Below are 245 nucleotides of genomic sequence, written 5' to 3' on the forward strand. Positions count from 1 at the left end.
GCTTACCGGCAGGTAGACCAACAGAAAACAGCAGAAATAGTGGAAATCTAAAGCTGTTTGGCATATATGGAAGAAGACCCTATACTTATGGAGAGGTATCACCTTAGTTCAGCGGCGGCACTGTTGCCTCGGAGTCAGAATAGTTGTGGGTTCGAGCCCCACTACAGGATTTTAGCATGTAATCTCAGTGGACAATTCAGTGCAGTACTGAGGGAGTGCTACACTGTCAGAGGTGCCGTCTTTCA

This window comes from Heptranchias perlo, chromosome 22, assembly GCF_035084215.1.
Source record: "Heptranchias perlo isolate sHepPer1 chromosome 22, sHepPer1.hap1, whole genome shotgun sequence".
Taxonomy (NCBI): domain Eukaryota; kingdom Metazoa; phylum Chordata; class Chondrichthyes; order Hexanchiformes; family Hexanchidae; genus Heptranchias; species Heptranchias perlo.